General features: G+C 43.7%; 1 long non-coding RNA gene across 1 annotated transcript; it reads left to right on the forward strand.

Moving 5' to 3' along the window:
• Positions 1-6,887: 6,887 nt before the first annotated feature.
• On the forward strand, positions 6,888-8,363 carry LOC113927458. The gene is made up of 3 exons (XR_003521638.1): positions 6,888-6,996; positions 7,120-7,240; positions 8,103-8,363. It is a non-coding gene; the product is annotated as an uncharacterized LOC113927458 (long non-coding RNA).
• The last annotated feature ends 11,652 nt before the right edge of the window (positions 8,364-20,015 follow it).

Here is a 20,015-nt window from a genome sequence, read left to right on the forward strand (position 1 = left end):
GAGCACTATGAATTGTGTAAGACTGTTGAATCACAGATCTGTAATTCTGAAACAAATAACGCAACATATTTTAAGAAAAAAGAAAAAGAAGAAGATAGCAGGAGAGGAAGAATGAAGGGGAGTAAGTCAGCGGGGGAGACGAACCAGGAGAGATGATGGACTCTGAAAAACAAACTGAGGTTTCTAGAGGGGAGGAGGGTAGGGGTATGGGTTAGCCTGGTGATGGGTAATAAAGAGGGCACATTCTGCATGGAGCACTGGGTGTTATGAACAAACAATGAATCATGGAACACTACACCAAAACAAATGATGTAATATATGGTGATTAACATAACAATAAAAAATTAAAAAAAAGAATTCCTCATATCAGTGAGGTCATATGATACATGTCTTTCTCCGACTGACTTATTTCACTCAGCATAACACCCTCCAGTTCCATCCACGTCGTTGCAAATGGCAAGATCTCATTCCTTTTGATGGCTGCATAATATTCCATTGTGTATATATACCACCTCTTCTTTATCCATTCATCTGTTGATGGACATCTTGGCTCTTTCCACAGTTTGGCTATTGTGGACATTGCTGCTATAAACATTGGGGTGCACGTACCCCTTCGGATCCCTACATTTGTATCTTTGGGGTAAATACCTAGTAGTGCAATTGCTGGATCGTATGGTAGCTCTATTTTCAACTGTGTGAGGAACCTCCATACTGTTTTCCAGAGGGGTTGCACTAGCTTGCATTCCCACCAACAGTGTAGGAGGGTTCCCCTTTCTCCACATCCCCACCAACATCTGTCGTTCCCTGACTTGTTAATTTTAGCCATTCTGACGGGTGTGAGGTGGTATCTCATTGAGGTTTTGATTTGGATTTCCCTGATGCCGAGCGATGTTGAGCACTTTTTCATGTGTCTGTTGGCCATTTGGATGTCTTCTTTGGAAAAATGTCCGTTCATGTCTTCTGCCCATTTCTTGATTGGATTATTTGTTCTTTGGGTGTTGAGTTTGATAAGTTCTTTATAGATTTTGGATACTAACCCTTTATCTGATATGTCACTTGCAAATATTTTCTCCCATTCTGTCGGTTGTCTTTTGGTTTTGTGGACTGTTTCTTTTGCTGTGCAAAAGCTTTTGATCTTGATGAAATCCCAAGAGTTCATTTTTGCCCTGGCTTCCCTTACCTTTAGCGATGTTTCTAGGAAGAAGTTGCTGCAGCTGAGGTCGAAGAGGTTGCTGCCTGTGTTCTCCTTTAGGATTTTGATGGACTCCTGTCTCACGTTTAGGTCTTTCAACCATTTGGAGTCTTTTTTTGTGTGTGGTGTAAGGAAATGGTCCAGTTTCATTCTTCTGCATGTGGCTGTCCAATTTTCCCAACCCCATTTGTGGAAGAGACTGTCTTTTTTCCACTGGACATTCTTTCTTGCTTTGTCAAAGATGAGTTGACCATAGAGTTGAGGGTCCCTTTCTGGGCTCTCGATTCTGCTCCGTTGATCTATGTGTCTGTTTTTGTGCCAGTACCATACTGTCTTGTCATAGCTTTGTAATAGAGCTGGAAGTCCGGAATTGTGATGCCCCCAGCTTTGCTTTTCTTTTTCAATATTCCTCTGGCTCTTCGGGGTCTCTTCTGGTTCCATACAAATTTTAGGATTATTTGTTCCATTTCTTTGAAAAAAGTGGATGGTATTTTGATGGGGATTGCATTGAATGTGTAGATTGCTCTAGGTAGCATTGACATCTTCACAATGCTTGTTCTTCCAATCCATGAGCATGGAACGTTTTTCCATTTCTTTGTGTCTTCTTCAATTTCTTTCCTGAGTATTTTATAGTTTTCTGAGTACAGATCCTTTGCCTCTTTGGTTAAATTTATTCCTAGGTATCTTATGGTTTTGGGTGCAATTGTAAATGGGATCGACTCCTTGATTTGTCTCTCTTCTGTCTTGTTGTTGGTGTATAGGAATGCCACTGATTTCTGTGCATTGATTTTATAGCCTGCTACTTGACTGAATTCTTGTATGAGTTCTAGCAGTTTTGGGGTGGAGTCTTTTGGGTTTTCCACATACAGTATCATATCATCTGCAAAGAGTGAGAGTTTGACTTCCTCTTTGCTGATTTGGATGCCTTTGATTTCTTTTTGTTGTCTGATTGCTGTGGCTAGGATTTCTAATACTATGTTCAATAGCAGTGGTGAGAGTGCACATCCCTGCCACGTTCCTGACCTTAGGGGAAAAGCTCTCAGCTTTTCCCCATTGAGAATGTTCAGTAGCAGTGGTGAGAGTGCACATCCCTGCCACGTTCCTGACCTTAGGGGAAAAGCTCTCAGCTTTTCCCCATTGAGAATGATATTCGCTGTCGGTTTTTCATAGATGGCTTTTATGATATTGAGGTATGTACCCTCTATCCCTATACTCTGAAGAGTTTTGCTCAAGAAAGGATGCTGTACTTTGTCAAATGCTTTTTCTGCATCTATTGAGAGGATCATATGATTCTTGTTCTTTCTTTTGTTAATGTATTGTATCACACTGATTGATTTGCAGATGTTGAACCAGCCTTCCAGCCCAGGGATAAATCCCACTTGGTCATGCTGAATAATCCTTTTAATGGACTGTTGGATCCTATTGGCTAGTACTTTGGTGAGAATTTTTGCATCCATGTTCATCAAGGATATTGGTCTGTAATTCTCCTTTTTGATGGGGTCTTTGTCTGGTTTTGGGATCAAGGTAATGCTGGCCTCATAAAATGAGTTTGGAAGTTTTCCTTCCATTTCTATTTTTTGGAACAGTTTCAGGAGAATAGGTATTAATTCTTCTTTAAATGTCTGATAGAATTCCCCTGGGAGGCCATCTGGCCCTGGGCTTTCGTTTGTTGGGAGATTTTTGATGACTACTTCAATTTCCTTCGTGGTTATAGGTCTGTTCAGGTTTTCTATTTCTTCCTGGTTCAATTTTGGTAGTTGATACATCTCTAGGAATGCACCCATTTCTTCCAGGTTATCTAATTTGCTGGCATAGAGTTGCTCATAATATGTTCTTATAATTGTTTGTATTTCTTTCGTGTTGGTTGTGATCTCTCCTCTTTCATTCATGATTTTGTGGATTTGGGTCATTTCTCTTTTCTTGTGGATAAGTCTGGCCAGGGCTTTATCAATCTTGTTAATTCTTTCAAAGAACCAGCTCCTAGTTTCGTTGATCTGTTCTACTGTTCTTTTGGTTTCTAGTTCATTGATTTCTGCTCTGATCTGTATGATTTCTCTTCTCCTGCTGGGTTTAGGCTTTATTTGCTGTTCTTTCTCGAACTCCTTTAGGGGTAGGGTTAGGTTGTGTATTTGAGACCTTTCTCGTTTCTTGAGAAAGGCTTGTATTGCTCTCTACTTTCCTCTCAGGACTGCCTTTGCTGTATCCCAAAGATTTTGAACAGTTGTGCTTTCATTTTCATTGGTTTCCATGAATTTTTTTAATTCTTCTTTAATTTCCTGGTTGACCCATTCATTCTTTAGTAGGATCCTCTTTAGCCTCCATGTATTTCTTTCCGACTTTCCTCTTGTGATTGAGTTCTAGTTTCAAAGCATTGTGGTCTGAAAATATGCAGGGAATAAGCCCAATCTTTTGGTACCGGTTGAGACCTGATTTGTGACCTAGGATGTGATCAATTCTAGAATGTTCCATGGGCACTAGAGAAGAATGTGTATTCCGTTGCTTTGGGATGGAATGTTCTGGATATGTCTGTAAAGTCCATTTGGCCCAGTGTTTCATTTAAAGTCTTTATTTCCTTGTTGATCTTTTGCTTAGATGATCTGTCCATTTCAGTCAGGGGGTGTTAAAGTCCCCCACTATTTTGTATTGTTGTCAATGTGTTTCTTCGCTTTTGTTATTAATTGCCTTATATAATTGGCTGCTCCCATGTTAGGGGCCTAGATATTTACAATTGTTAGATCTTCTTGTTGGATAGACCCTTTAAGTAGGATATACTGTCCTTCTTCATCTCTTATTACAGTCTTTGTTTTAAAATCTAATTTGTCTAATATAAGGATTGCCACCCCAGCTTTCTTTTGGTGTCCATTAGCATGGTAAATGGTTTTCCACCCCCTCACTTTCAATGTGGGGGTGTCTTTGGGTCTAAAATGAGTCTCTTGCAGACAGCATATCGATGGGTCTTGTTTTTTAATCCAATCTGATAGCCTGTGTCTTTTGATTGGGGCATTGAGCCCATTTACATTTAGGGTAACTATTGAAAGATATGAATTTAGTGCCATTATATTGCCTGTAAGGTGACTGTTACTGTATATTGCCTGTGTTCCTTTCTGATCCATGCTGCTTTTAGGCTTTTTGCTTAGAGGACCTCTTTCAATATTTCTTGTAGGGCTGGTTTTGTGTTTGCAAATTCCTTTTGTTTTTGTTTGTCCTGGAAGCTTTTTATCTCTCCTTCAATTTTCAATGACAGCCTAGCTGGATATAGTATTCTTGGCTACATATTTTTCTCATTTAGTGCTCTGAAGATATCATGCCAGTCCTTTCTGGCCTACCAGGTCTCTCTGGATAGGTCTGTTGCCAATCTAATGTTTCTACCATTGTAGGTTACATATCTCTTCTCCCGAGCTGCTTTCAGGATTTTCTCTTTGTCTCTGAGACTCATAAGTTTTACTATTAGATGTCGGGGTGTTGACGTATTTTTATTGATTTTGAGAGGGGTTCTCTGTGCCTCCTGGATTTTGATGCCTGTTTCCTTCCTCACATTAAGGAAGTTCTCTGCTATAATTTGCTCCAATATACCTTCTGCCCCTCTCTCTCTTTCTTCTTCTTCTGGGATCCCAATTATTCTAATGTTGTTTCGTCTTATCGAATTGCTTATCTTTCGAATTCTGCCCTCGTGATCCTGTAGTTGTTTATCTCTCTTTTTCTCAGCCTCTTTATTTTCCATCATTTGGTCTTCTATATTGCTGATTCTTTCTTCTGCCTCATTTATCCTAGCAGTTAGTGCCCCCATTTTTGATTGCACCTCATTAATAGCCTTTTTGATTTCGACTTGGTTAGATTTTAGTTATTTTATTTCTCCAGAAAGGGTTTCTCTAATAACTTCCACACTTTTTTCAAGCCCAGCTAGTATCTTTAAAGTCATGATTCTGAACTCTAGGTCCGACATCGTACTAACGTCAGTATTGAGCAGGTCCCTGGCAGACGGTACTACCTCTTGTTCTTTTTGCTGAGGTGATTTTTTTCATCTTGTCATTTTGTCCAGAGGAGAACAGATGAATGAGAGAACAGAATGCTAACAGGTCAACAATGTCTCCAGCAAATATACTCTATACAAATCAGAAAAGACCTGAAACCAGGGGACAAGAAGGGAAAGAAAGAAGAGAAAAAAAAAAGGAAAAAGAAAAAGATAAAAACAAACAAAAAGAGAACAAAAAACAACAACAAAAAACCAGAATATGATCAAATATGATCAGGCTGGTGCATAGATCAGTGACACACAGTAGCTTTTGGGCATATTTTGGTCTGTTAGAAGAAAGTGCCTGCTAAAATTTTAAAGGAAGAAAGACTTATATATGTACAAAATAAGGGTTGATACAATGAAGGGATGGCAGATGACTGTAAAGTTGAAAATTATAAAAGATTTTATAAAAGGACTTGATAAGAAGTTGTTTTTAAAAAGGAAGAAGATTTAAAAAGAAAAAGAAAAAAGAAAAAAAAGGGAGAGAATGTGATCAGGCAGGAGAATAGAACAAAGCCATACACTAATGATTTAGGGTATATTTTGATCTGTTAGAAGAAATTGTATCTCAAAATTTTAAAGAGAGAACAACTTATATCTATATGCCAAAAATAAGGGTAACTACTATGAAGGGATAAAAATATGACTCTAAAAATGAAAAATAAAAAATGTTTTTGTTAAAAAAGGGATTGATAAGATGTTGTTTGAAAAAGGGAAAAAGAAAAATTAAAAAAAAAAACAGTTAAAAAAATTAACTTTGAAAAACTAATGAATTATGGTAAAAAAGCCATGAATTCTATGTGCAGTATTCCCCTAGCGCTGGAGTTCTCCCATTCTCCTTGATCGGTAAACTTGGTCTTGGCTTGCTGGCTGTTCGTGCTGATCTTCTGCGGAGGGGCCTGTTGCCGTGGTTCCCAAATGTCTTTGCCGGAGTCAGAATCGCCCCACCCTTGTCGGTCTGGGCACCCGATCCCATGTGGAGTCTCCAAAGCCAGCAGATCCCTGCGGTGCGCTTCCACGCTGCTCCTCCCAGAGGAGGAAGGGGAGTCTCCCTGGTTCTGCCGCTTGTTGGGTCCCTGCTGGAGGAGCAGTGGCCCGACTGGGCTGCGGATCACAGTTTATGGCAACCCTGAGCTGAGAGCCCGCGCCTCGGCTCCATCTCTGCAACCGGCTTCCCCGCTCCGATACCTGGGAGCTCTGCCGCACTCAGTCGCCCCTGGTCTTTCTGTGACCCCGAGGGTCCTGAGACCACACTGTCCCACGAGGGTTCAACCCCCCACCCCCAGCCACTGGAGCGACGTCCCTCAGCAGAGCCGACTTCTAAAAGTTCTGATTTTGTGCTCCGCAGCTCTAGCACTTGCCAGAAGTGGCCAACGGAGGCCCCCTCCCCCGCCGTCTATCCTCCCAAATATCGCCTTGGATTCACTTCTCCGCACGTCCTACCTTCCAGAAAGTGGTCGCTTTTCTGTTCAGAGTGTTGTTACTATTCTTATCTTCGATCTCCTGTTGAGTTCATAGGTGTTCAGAATGGTTTGATCTCTATTCAGCTGAATTCCTGAGACCAGACGAAATCCAGGTCTCCTACTCCTCCGCCATCTTGCTCCGCCCCCCAATAGATTATATTTAAATGGATGTTTAAATTTGGAACTTTCAGTGACTGGAATTGATTCAGCTTTACCAGTTCTATGGAAATTAGCTGCATGCCACCAGTCTGATTTGCTCCTTGGCACCAACGTCTGATCTCTGGACACTGCTCTGTGCTGGCCACCAGTGAACTCCCCAGGACAGGGTAGGATTTCCAGACCCAGCCCTGGTCCCTCAGCCCGGCGGGGACCTCCAGCACCTTTGCCTTCCCAGGGGAACGGGACCTAGGGAGAGGTCCCTGCCCCAAACTGGACTCTTTTCTTCATAGGTGAGGACAAATCACACCACATCTATAACAACATCTCAGCCCAGAAAGAGCAGAGCACTGTGTATAGGAAGGACCCCTCACCAGGGCAGAGGCGATCTCAGCTTTCCTGGGTATCTTGTTTGTAAGTGTTGTTGTTGTTGTTTTCAGCTTCCCAGCTTGTATTTACTTGTAGTTTCTGTTCACTCTGGACCTGGGCTCACTCGTGACTCCTCACGCTCCTGTTGCCTCATCAGCATGCACCCTTGGCCCCATCCTTCCCAATTCAAGCCCCTTAGAGAGAAAAAGAAGTTGACTGCCCCAGCTTTTTATCTTTACCCCTACAGGGGTCAACTGTTAATGGGGAGCCCATCTCATGGTGTGGCTGCCACCAGTCCAGTCAGCTGGGGGGACAGTGGTCCCATGGTAAAAACATGGCTCCCGAGGTGCTCTCTCATCAGGAGCTGGGGACCGGGACGTTGCCATTGGGTAGGTCTGTCTTGTCTAAAGACCTAAGGCTCTTGAAATCACAGAATCGCAGGATTGGGAGGATCTAAAGTCATCTGGTTCAACCTTCTGTAATGCTGGAATCAACTCTACAAAAGGCATCCCTACCAAGTGTTCTTCTAGCTCAATGTTCTTCAAACTTGAGTGTGCATACAAATCACCTGGAGAACTTGTTCAAACAGAATTTCCTGGGCCCCACCCCCAGAGACTGCCTTCATAGATCTTAGGTGGAGCCCGAGATTTTATCAAACTGCCAGGGGCTGCTGGTGCTGTTGGGCCATGGATCACACCCCCTGTGCTCTTCCTTAGCCTATTCTTAAATGTCTTCAGTGATGGCGACTCTGCTGCCTTTAGCCATTCCCGGAGGCTCTGCGGGGTCCATACTCTGTTCCACACCTTATTCCTGTCTCTGTCCTCCACCCAGCTCTAGGCAGCCCCGGGCCACTGACCACTCCCAGCTGTGATCTGTACAATGAATGTCTGTCTTTTTTGATTCCCAGGGCTCCAATCAACAGATGGGCTCTGATGAGGACGCTGGGGCCATCTGCTATGCCTCACTTACCCACCTGAACCAATTTGGCTCTGAGGACTCCATCTATGTCAACACCCAGCCCAATCTGAAGCCCATGCCTGACCCCCTTCTGACTGTAGAATATGCCAGCATTGCTGGAACCAGACCCCAGCCCTCCAAGTTGACTGCCCTGGACAAGGAGCTCAAGAGCTAAAGACAGACTTCACTGGGCAGTGAGCACTTAGCAAATACCTGTGAGGCACAGGGCTGCTCTACTAGAGATGCAGGGCACTTTAGTGTGGCAAAGATGATCCCAAAGCAGCAAAAGGTCATCCCTTCCTACAAGGGAGATGAGAAGGAAGGAGGAAAAGAAAGTCCTTATCACTCCAGAAGGGAGAAGCTTTGAGTGATGGGCAGGCTCTGGAGCCTATAGAAGGGGTTTCTAGACACCTGCCTGCTCCCCTTCCCAGGGTCTGGGAGGAAGGCTATTAGAGCAGAGTCCAATTAGATAGGGTCTGGACCCCAGTGCCTTCGAGTGACCCAATCTTCTCCCCACTCTGTGACCCTCACTTCCTTCCTGACCAGGGGCTGTGAAATCCTGACACACGGTGCAAGTTCCTCTTTGGTGACACTCCTCATGACAGCCCCTCCCCAACTATCTCTCAGCGCTGCTAAGCCAGGCTAGAAAGTTCTATCTCTCCACCCCAGCTGCTCCTCTCCTTCCTGACCTCCCGATTTGATTCTCACAAATGACCCTGACAGGACGTGGGCAGCGCCTGCCTCTCAGTGGTCCCCCCTAACCCTTGGCCTTGCCAGTCAAGGTGGGGCATGGGAGTTTCCTTCCCCATGGTGGCCCCTGCAGCTCCACCAGAACTGATCTGGGTTCCTCTGGCTTCCATGGAAACTATCATCTACTCAGCTAGCTGCATCTCAAGCAGAGTGGGCTGAGGGCTACCTCCTGTTTTGCCCTAGTACACTTGCACAGGGCCCTTATGGAGACAGAGCCCCCCCTTTTTTAGGTGCCCCCAAGGAGTGACTCTGAACTGTGGAAACTCCAGGCCATGGGGGCGGAGGGTGGCATCCTGCCACGTCATGGGAAAGAATGCTTGAATTGCCGATTCATCACTTCTCAAAGGTAATATTTAAAGATCATTGGATCCAATTGCCAGTAAGTCCAACTGCAAAATCCCAGTGAGTCATGCAGTGTTTGCCTTAATCGCTCCGAGGACAGAGAATTCACTGCCTCTTGCTCAAGCAGCTTGTTTGTGAATGTCTTTTGTCATTCACAGTGAAACATCAGATTGCCTAGAGGATGGGACCTGAGGGACAGGTTGCTTCATGGCCAGAAAGGGAGAGGGGTTGGAGAGGAGAAGGTGGGTGGTCTGAGGTCTGGCAGGCTGGGGTATGAGGACAAGGTCTTCCTCAGGGAGGAAGGCGAGGTAAGTGCTTGTCACTTGTGACATCCCAGGCTCCCTATGCCGAGGATGTGGTTCTATCCCATGAGTGCATGGGGACACTCAGGAACAACCCCGAATTGAAGGAGGTGGAGAGCAGGATGCTCTTGAGCATCACCTTAGCTCCTCAGGTCTCTGCCCTGCCCTTCCAGCTCCCCAGATCTGACTGTTAGAGGCTGGGCAACTACTCTACCCTGACCTCCCACCCTACCCGGCCTTGCTCTGAGAAAGTCATTGGAGCTGACCTATGGCCTCATTTGACCTCTGGTCCTTCATGGTTCTAGGCTCCTGACAGTGCCTCTCAGTCTATATTTTAGTCTTTATACCCACTGAGGGAGCCCATCTTCACCATGGTCTTCTCAACTCAGGTTTCCTGGTTACAGTACCATGAGCCATCCCAGGGGTCAAGTTCCTCATGAACTGTACAAACCCAAAGGATTTACTCAGACTAGAGTACCTGGAGTTATAGTCATCACAAAGTACTTATAGGGGTCTGCTGACTGCCAGCCACTGCTCAGGGCTGGGGATACCCTGAGTGATTAAGGTTAGTAAGCCAACAATTATGGAGTGTTTCTTATGGGTCACATTCCTCTACATACATTAATGGCTCAAACATCCCCATAAAGTAAGTACTCTCCCATCATTTTAAAGATGGGGGAAATTGAGGCACAGCTATGTTAAGTAATTTCCCAAAGTCTTGACTCTTGAAAGAGGTTAAGTAGTTGTTCCCCAAATTATTTCCTCCTGAGAACATAGCTAGATGATTACAGTCCAGCCTTTCTTGCAGGTAGAGGTGGCCGAGTGACTGGGTTCTGGAAGTTATAGTTTGCCCCCTCTAGGCTTGGCCCATAAAACCTCTTATGCAATCATCAGTGATCTCTCCCTCCTCTCATTTGTCAGCCAGATGCCATGGTGAAAAAGAAGTTCTTAATGTAAACTCTAAATCCTACCACAGCTTCCCAAGAGTCAAAAATTTGGCTTGCCTTGTCTTTCTTAACTGCTACTGCCTCTTCTCCTGCCTGAGCTTCTTTCTCCCAGGAATCCTTACTGGATTACTCAAAACAAGTCCCTTTTCCTTCCTACTGAGGCAGTCATATGCCTAACAAATACACAAGCTGAACTTGGTGAGGGTCCTGTCTTTCAAGGAGCTTCATTCAAGGAAACCCAGGCTGACACCAACAAAGTCATCAAAACAATCTGAAACTTTGTCCTTCAAGGCAACACATGAGTCCACCTTTATCTTGCTGTCAATAGCTGGCAGCTACCATCTGGCTCACCGCTCCTCCCCAGTCAATCTCTCCTCAACCCAGTTTTTCCCAATTCTTTAATTGTTTGCCCACCCACTGGTGGTCATTAATGTCTTCACTGAAGGAATCATGTCTCCTCAACCAAACACTCAAAAGTCAACAAGCTGGGCCTGAGCTGGGGAGAAGTATGGATCTTCCATATCTCTCTGGTCCCTGCTATTTTAGGTTTTATCTTCTAGGCTGAGATATTTGAGTTTGTGGGGATGGTTTGGCAATGTGGAGTGGGAGGGTGAGTGACAGCAGGTTCTGCTACGTGATTGGAGGGCAGAAGAAGGGGATCGCAAGCTGAAGCTTACTGAAGCTAGTGAAGTATCTAGATTCACTTCCCAATGCTCCACAAAACTTTAGTGTTTTAAGAGACATTAATAAGTGTCACATGAAAATAATCCATGCTAGTAATATATTTTCTCCAAACATTTTAATGTAAGGAAAAGTAAGTTATGCTTTTCACAAGTTGCAAGAGTTAACTCTTAGAAACTCTTTTAATATCCAATAATAGAAGGTTGTTTAAAGAAATTATGCTATATTCACACCAAGGAATATTATGTAGATATCTGTCGAAATGGAAAGATGTTCTAGATATATTAAATGAAAACTGCAAGCCACAAAATAATATGTCTAGCATGAGCTCCTTTATGTTTGTGTTTCTGTGTGTGACCATAGCAAAAAGGCTAGATGAACAAACACAAAAATATCAGTAGCAATGATCTCTGGGGAATGGGTTGGGGAATGGAGGAAAATTCCATTCAGTAAGATTAGGAGGACTGGCTCTGGAGCCACATTACTTGGATCTAAACCTAACTTCCACCTGTGCTAGCTGTGTGGCCTCAGGCAAGTTATTTAACTTCTTTGGATCTCAGTTACTTGGAACAATAATATTGCCTACTCACACGTAATGACAAAACACATGAGAGGTGTTTAGAACAATGCCTAGCACATAGTAAGCACTCAATAAACGCTTGTGTGTTTTGATTTGTAGAATTGTCAACTTTTACCCCTTTTTAGAGTGCATTTTTATATTTTTTCACATAAAATTTAATTGAATATACTTTTTAAAAAAGATTTCTAAAATGCTGAACACATTTTATATTGTTATTATAATAGAAATAATCTCCCTTTGAATCTGTGCCCTACATAAGTGTGGCAGGTGATCCTGGGGAGACATTGCCTATGGCTTTGCAAGTATGATGCGTCAACTGCATAAGAAGTATTTACCAAGTAACTGTTGACATCATTGATGTATGTCATCTGGTTAGTAAGTGTTGTCTTATCTTGCTGTAATTTCGACACTAGGTCTTTAAAAATTATCTGATTTTTCTATATTGTGATTATAAAAATTCTGTTTGGAATATTTTGGAAAATTGTCAAATTTTGCAGCAACTAGTTTGTGTTTCGGACTGTTTTTGGTTTCTACTCTAACTCTGGCACAAATGATAACTCCAGAGCTCCTGTGGATGTCTCAAAATTTAGAGTACTTTTAAAAGGGTTTCATGGTAAGATAATGTCAGGAAGGGCTGATGTAGCTGCACACTGGTCTCAGGGTTTATTTCCTTGTTGATCCCTGATTGCCCAACATGCTCTGGGTGTAGAGGGAAGGACTTGTGACCTGGCTCAGGCCAGGGCATGACAGGGGAGACAGTGCCACCATGTGGGGTCCACTCAGTGCTGGGGAGGGAATCAACCCCTTTCTGGAAGAATTATTTTCTTTCTTTTCTTTTCTTTTCTTTTTTTTTTTTTTTTTTGGAACCATTTTCTTTCTTTTCATTAAACTGCATTTTCCAATAATCCTCTTTTGTTTTTAGGGCATATGCTTCTGGCCATGGCAAGAACAATCTTCAGTTGGCAGATCTCTGTGGTCCAAGCCTGGGCCCCCATTTGCACCCTGGTGGGCATCCTGACTTCTCAACTCACACTCAGAACAGAAGCTCAAGTGTGTCTTTCTGGCTGAAATGACCAGAAATGTCCCAAACCTTCTCTGATGACTCATCTGAGCATCTCCCTTCACTCCCTTGAACCCAGGATATTGGCTTAAAATCCCACCAATACAGATCTACAATATCAGCATCACTTCCACATCTGGGAAGAAAGATGGTGCTTCCTTTATTTATAGCACTTTCCTAGCACCTACATGGTGCCTGGCATATGGTAGGAGCTTGGAAAATAGTTGGGATAAGCGAATGTGCCCCTGGGAAGAGGGTTCCAAGCTCTCCCATTCCCTCTATAAAAGTGAAAGGGACACTCAGCAGGCGGTAGGTAGTTACAGACCAAGTTCCCTTCCAGGAATGAGTGGGCACACACAGAAGGGTTCAATTGCTGATCATATTAACAGGGTTCCCACAGAGGAGTGGGCAAGGATGAGAGGACCACCAAGGGATGGTGACGCATCCAAAGACAGGAAGCTGTGAACACCCCTACTTGAAAGAGCAGAAGAGAGAATTATGTTACTGGAGCCAAGTGAGAGCTGGAGCTGTGGAGGAGGGGCCACCAATCAGAGCTGTGTCTACAGAGGAAAGCAGCCGATGAGGTTCCCTATGCTTCCGCCTCAGATAATGACTTGTGTCAGGTGTTGTGCCTGGGTCCCTGCCTCCCAGCTCCTGTGTTCTTGTCTAGATCTTCCCTTTGGGCCTGCCATCCTGCAGCCCATCAGCTGCTGCCTGCCAGTGACCTAAAATAATCCCAGCACATGCATATGCTTGAGTACACACACCCTCAGTCCCTGAGAGGTGTCCTGCCCTGAAGAGGGGAGGCACTGACCCTGGACAGGGGTTGAGGTCCTCAACTAAGAAAATATCAGACGTTAAGAATAGGAGAACGGCCTCAGCTGGAAGTGTCAGAGAGTGATGGATGGTCCAAATACAAAGAAAGGCGAGGAAAGAAGATCAAGTGTGAGAGAGGTCAGAAGTGAGAGAGAGGTTGGGGCTTGACTCCAGGAAGGTGAGAACAAGTAAAAGCAGGACAGGACTGACTGAGGAGGGAACTGGGAAAGGGAAGTCAAAGTGGCTGCTTATCAGCAAGTGGTATCTGTGGGCTCTGATGTTTGTGGTTGGTGGCTCTCGCCAAGGGTGTGGTGAACACCACCAGTTACTCTCCCCAGCCCACTTCTCAGGCAGGGCTGGGCAGGGGCTTTCCCAGTTTGGGCCAATGGTGTTCCCTGAAAGAGTTTGAGTTGTTCCAGCTTTCAGAGGCCCGTTCCCATGTCAGCTGTCCCTACCCCACCTGTCCCCTAGCCCAGCCCAGGTGTTGCTTCTGGCCATGGTCCTGACCGGAACCCGGTGCTTCCCCTGCCACTCAAGTGGCTTGAGTAAGGCTGAGAGGCTAATGGCAGGTCTGAAAGATGGTGAGGATGCTCACATATGATAGTCTTGATTTATCCCTAGGGAAGAGGGGGGGGAAGTAGAAGGGTGTGTTTGAGGAGAGTGATCATTAGAACAGCTGCTAGAGGGAGTTCACTAGGGAACCACCAGGCATTCTAAAAGGGATAGTCCAGCAGCTGTGAAGTCTCAGCTGAAGAGAGACATCAAGAATGTTTCATATGTCCAGCCATGCTTCTGGTCTAGGACTTCCCCAACAACAGTCTCCATTATATCCAAGGACACTGAGGCTCTGAGAGACCTGAGTTCTCTAGCATAGTGACTGGCACAGACATGGTGGTTGAATGAATGCACACATCAGTGAATGATGGGGTTCAGATGTAACGATAAAGGGAAAAAGATCTCTGTGCCCATATTTGAGGGGGCAGGTATCTTTAAACACAGATTTAGCCCCGTGTGTGGGAGTGGGATGATGCCAAAATGTTCCTGTGCTCAGATGTGAGGGTCAGGAAATTGAACCACAAATTAGCACGAGCTAAAAGATGAGAGCATTTGATATGCATGTGCTGCAAGGAATCAGTAAAGATTTCTTGATATCTGCCCTTTGCTATGAGGTTTACAGGAATAAAAAGAGCCTTTCCTCAGGTAGGAAGGAAGTGGGAAGAAAAGGTCAGAATGGCACATAAATGGGCCAGAAAGTAAGATTTGTGAGACTTTGGAGTTCTGTTTTTGTCTAAGATATAGAAAGCTAGACACATTTAAAATAGCACCCAAATCATACTTAGGTGTAGAAATACCTAGATAGACATTTAACAAAATGTGTGCAAGACTTGTATGCTGAAAACCACAAAGCACATTGGTGAGAGAAACCATAGAATAAATAAACAAATGAAGGGTAAGATTGTGTCCATGCATTGGAAGACTCAGTAGTGTTAAGATGCCTAATTCCCTCAAAATTGAGCTATAGATTCTGGAATTACAATCAAAGGCCTGGCAGGCAATTTTTTTCGGGTAATATGTGTGTGTGTGTTTGTGTGTGTATGTAATGAATTGACAAGCTGATTCTGAAATTTATGTGGGAAAGTAACTAGAACAGCCAATGCCAGTTCTTTTCGAAAAAGAGGAACATAGTTGGATTACTCACATTGTCTGACTTCAGAACTTGTTATAAAGCTACAATGAGTGGTCCAGTGGTGTGGTGCTGGTGTAAAGAGACATTTAGGTCAATGGAATAGAATGGGCAGTCAAGAAATAGACCTAGCCCCATTTACAATTGCACCCAAAACCATAAGATACCTAGGAATAAATTTAACCAAAGAGGCAAAGGATCTGTACTCAGAAAACTATAAAATACTCAGGAAAGAAATTGAAGAAGACACAAAGAAATGGAAAAACGTTCCATGCTCATGGATTGGAAGAACAAACATTGTGAAGATGTCAGTGCTACCTAGAGCAATCTACACATTCAATGCAATCCCCATCAAAATACCATCCACTTTTTTCAAAGAAATGGAACAAATAATCCTAAAATTTGTATGGAACCAGAAGAGACCCCAAATAGCCAGAGGAATATTGAAAAAGTAAAGCAAAGCTGGCGGCATCACAATTCCAAACTTCCAGCTCTATTACAAAGCTGTCATCATCAAGACAGTATGGTACTGGCACAAAGACAGACACATAGATCAATGGAACAGAATCGAGAGCCCAGAAAGGGACCCTCAACTCTATGGTCAACTCATCTTTGAGAAAGCAGGAAAGAATGTCCAATGGAAAAAAGACAGTCTCTTCTACAAATGGGGTTGGGAAAATTGCACAGCCACATGCAGAAGAATGAAACTCTACCATTTCCTTACAGCACACACAAAAATAGACTCCAAATGGTTGAAAGACCTAAACGTGAGACAGGAGTCCATCAAAATCCTAAAGGAGAACACAGGCAGCAACCTCTTCGACCTCAGCCGCAGCAACTTCTTCCTAGAAACATCACCAAAGGCACGGGAAGCCAGGGCAAAAATGAACTCTTGGAATTTCATGAAGATCAAAAGCTTTTGCACAGCAAAAGAAACAGTCCCCAAAACCAAAAGACAACCGACAGAATGGGAGAAAATATTTGCAAATGACATATCAGATAAAGGGCTAGTATCCAAAATCTATAAAGAACTTATCAAACTCAACACCCAAAGAACAAATAATCCAATCAAGAAATGGGCAGACGACGTGAACAGACATTTTTCCAAAGAAGACATCCAAATGGCCAACAGACACATGAAAAAGTGCTCAACATTGCTTGGCATCAGGGAAATCCAAATCAAAACCTCAATGAGATACCACCTCACACCCGTCAGAATGGCTAAAATTAACAAGTCAGGAAACAACAGATGTTGGTGGGGATGTGGTGTTTGTTTCAACAAACAGTTGAAAATAGAGCTACCATACGATCCAGCAATTGCACTACTGGGTATTTACCACAAAGATACAAATGTAGGGACCCGAAGGGGTACGTGCACCTCAATGTTTATAGCAGCAATGTCCACAATAGCCAAACTGTGGAAAGAGCCAAGATGTCCATCGACAGATGAATGGATAAAGAAGAGGTGGTATATATACACAATGGAATATTATGCAGCCATCAAAAGGAATGAGATCTTGCCATTTGCAACGACGAGGATGGAACTGGAGGGTGTTATGCTGAGTGAAATAAGTCAATCAGAGAAAGACATGTATCACATGACCTCACTGATATGAGGAATTCTTAATCTCAGGACACAAACTGAGTGTTGCTGGAGTGATGGGGGTGGGAGGGATGGGGTGGCTGGGTGATAGACATTGGGGAGGGTATGTGCTATGATGAGCGCTGTGAATTGTGCAAGACTGTTGAATCACAGATCTGTACTTCTGAAACAAATAACGCAACATATTTTAAGAAAAAAGAAAAAGAAGAAGATAGCAGAAGGGGAAGAATGAAGGGGAGTAAGTCGGAGGGGGAGATGAACCATGAGAGACGATGGACTCTGAAAAACAAACTGAGGGTTCTAGAGGGGAGGAGGGTGGGGGGATGGGTTAGCCTGGTGATGGGTATTAAAGAGGGCACATTCTGCGTGGAGCACTGGGTATTATGCACAAACAATGAATCATGGAACACTACAGAACTAATGATGTAATGTATGGTGATTAACATAACAATAAAAATTTTTAAAAAAAGAAATAGCCCTAGCTGTCAATCGATTTTTGACAAAAAGACCAGGCCAATTCAATGCAGAAAGGATAGTTTTCTCAGTAAACAATGCTGGTACAATTGGATATCCAGAGGCAAACAAACCACAAATCATATCTCACAACACAAGCAAAAATTAACTGAAAATGTATCATAGACCAAAATGTAGAATCTAACTCTATAAAACTTCTAACAGAAAATATTGGAGAAAATCTTTGTGCCTTCGAGGTAGGAAAAATACTCTTAGCAGGACACAAAAAGCACAAATCATAAATTAAAAATCAGTACATTGGACTTCATCAGCATTAAAGTCTTCTACTCTTTAAAAAACACTATCAAGGGAAACATAAAACAACTTACAGACTGGAAGACAACATTTTCAGATCACATCTCTGAGAAAGGAATTGTATCCAGAATATATAAAGAATTCTTACAACTCAATAATGATGGTAATAATAATCAATGATAAAAAATAGACAAAGATGTGGATTCATACTTTGCCAAAAAGAGGTATATAGGTGGCAAGTAAACAATGAAAGATGTTCAACATGGTTAGTTATTATGAAAATAGAATTAAAAGAATAATGAGATACTGTCACAAACTTATTAGAATGGCTTTGCCAAACCCTGCCAATATCAAGTCTTGACTAGGATGCAAAAATGATACAGCTATTTTGCAACACAGTGTGGCAGCTTTTTTCAAGTTAGACACATACCACACAATCCAGCACTACCACTCTTTAGATTTTAGCCAAGGGAAATGAAGCATATGATCACACAAAATATATGTACATGAATGCTTATGGTGGCCTTTTCCATAATTGCCCCCAACTTGAAACCACTCAAATGTTCATCAGCTGGTGAATGGATAAAGTATGTGTGGTTCAGCTATGCAATGACATATATTCAGCAATAACAAGAAATGAATTACTCAGAAGTGTAACTTCATGTGTGCTGAATACATTTTGATAAGTGAAAGAAATGAAACTCAGGGCTACATACCATATGGTTCTGGGAAAAAGACATTCTAGAAAGGGCAGGAAGCTGTAGGAACAGAAGGAAGAGCAGTGGTCGCCAGGACCTGAGTTGGAGAGGAAGAGATTGGCTAACAGGGGCACGAGGGAACTTTTTTGGGGGCTGATATAAGTGTTCTGTATTTTGCTTGTGGTAGTTGTTACAGAGATATATGAGTTTGTCAAAATTCATAGAAGTAGACACCCAATGGGGTGAATTTTTGTGTATGTAAATGATATGCCAATAATCCTGGGTTTATAAAAAAAGACCATAGAAGGGTGCCTATAGAGTGATTTTCAGGTGGCCTCAGACCCTTCTTTTCTTGAGCCATTAGGTCAAGACTGGGCATTTGATTTCTAAGTGAAGGACTGTCTTATGTTTATCATTAACCACCATCTCCAAACACATTCCCTGTACATATGGTAAATGCACAATACATAAGGGTAAAGTGAATAAAAACAAATCAGTGAGCTCTTGCAAGGAACCAAAGTAGACTGATAATCTGTGGGTCCCTGTGGGCTCTTTCAGCTTCTCCAGTTACTTCTCCCAGCACGACCCGACTTCCCGCCCCTGGGAATGACCCACCTCCCCAACCCCATCCCTGATTCACCACCGAGCCATTTCACACTTTGCCTTTGCCCATGCAAGTCCCTGTGCCTGGATCACCCTTCAAGGGCCCGCACCTGTGGGGAAAGCACCCGCCCCGGAACTCCAGCAAATGTCACGTCCTGTATTGTCCCATAGGTGTGTGCGTGCACAAAATAATGCCCGTGTGAGCATGTGCACATAGGAGGTATCCAGCTGTGCAAGGGAGGATAAACTTGGGCAGGAGATTGCAGGTGGAAGAGAAAATTCTCTCTCTCGTGGAGAGCCCATCTTCCCCTCCCCTGCTAACTAGGATAATAGTACTAGTTAGGCTCTATTCTAATAAATTTTTTTTTAAGATTTTATTTATTTATTTGAGAGAGAGAGAGAGAGAGAATGAGAGATAGAGAGTACGAGAGGGAAGAGGGTCAGAGGGAGAAGCAGACTCCCCACTGAGCGGGGAGCCAGTTAGGCTCTATTCTAAAGCACTTTGCCTGTGGAAGTCCATGTTACCCTCCCAATAACTCTACACACTATTATTATTCCCATTTTATAGATGTAAGAACTGAGACACAGAGAGGTTATGGATGAGTGGTTGCACACACAGGAATTGAGGAAGGAGGAACTTGAAGTCCAATGCTGCCACACTACAGGAATGCTGGCCTGGAGGGAAGGACTAAGAGGGGCTGGTTGAGGGCCCAGCAGTTCCCTATCCCTTGCAAGGCTGGAACCAGAGTGTGGCAGGTCCTGTGAGTGGGTGAGTGGCAGGAGGAGGGTCTGAACACAGCAGTGAGGACTGTGCCTTGGACACTGACCAGCCCCAACCATGCAGGATCACTCTGGCCGGCAGGGGCAGTAGGGCAGGCTGGCCTCTCGGAGGTATGGGATCCCCAGCCTCCGGCTGCTGGGAGGCAGTGGCTGGCTCCTCCTCTCCCTTCCTCCCCACCCTCCCCACAACCCCTCCCTAAATCATGAAGCCAGACCCCAGTCCTATTTCTCAATCCCCAGGAGCCCAGT

This window comes from Zalophus californianus, chromosome 7, assembly GCF_009762305.2.
Source record: "Zalophus californianus isolate mZalCal1 chromosome 7, mZalCal1.pri.v2, whole genome shotgun sequence".
Taxonomy (NCBI): domain Eukaryota; kingdom Metazoa; phylum Chordata; class Mammalia; order Carnivora; family Otariidae; genus Zalophus; species Zalophus californianus.